The sequence below is a fragment of the Penaeus monodon genome, chromosome 22, assembly GCF_015228065.2.
Source record: "Penaeus monodon isolate SGIC_2016 chromosome 22, NSTDA_Pmon_1, whole genome shotgun sequence".
Taxonomy (NCBI): Eukaryota; Metazoa; Arthropoda; class Malacostraca; order Decapoda; family Penaeidae; genus Penaeus; species Penaeus monodon.
The window spans coordinates 39,760,730-39,761,159 of record NC_051407.1 but is presented as its reverse complement, the minus strand read 5'-3'; positions in this window follow the sequence as shown (position 1 = coordinate 39,761,159).

The window sequence follows — 430 nt, the reverse complement described above, 5'->3', positions numbered from 1 at the left end:
CCCTCTTTATAACAATCTCTATCTTATGGTATTGATATAGAGTTGCTCAGTATACAAGTTTCTAAAAAGGTTTCCCACAGTGATGGACAACAAACTTCACGTCTCTCGAATGTCCTTGCCTTGGCGAGTCCCTGAAATGGCATTGTTTGGACCGCTGTTGTCGCAATAGGAACGGGAGAGGGGAAGGGTGCTGTAACTGGTTAACACGCAGGGAGAAGGTAAGGGTGCAGCAGCAGTCAAGGAGGGGGCTTCATCGCGTAGGCGGCGCTGCCTCAAGGTGCTCGATCCTAATTCAATCCCTTTAAGACGTAGGCTCCTTTGAGGCTCTGTTTGCCGAAGTGTCCGTCAGCTGAATTCGTTTGCTTGCTTTCTTGTCTCCTCCATTTATTTTCTCTGATTTGTATCTTATGTGCATGTAAATAGGAACGAA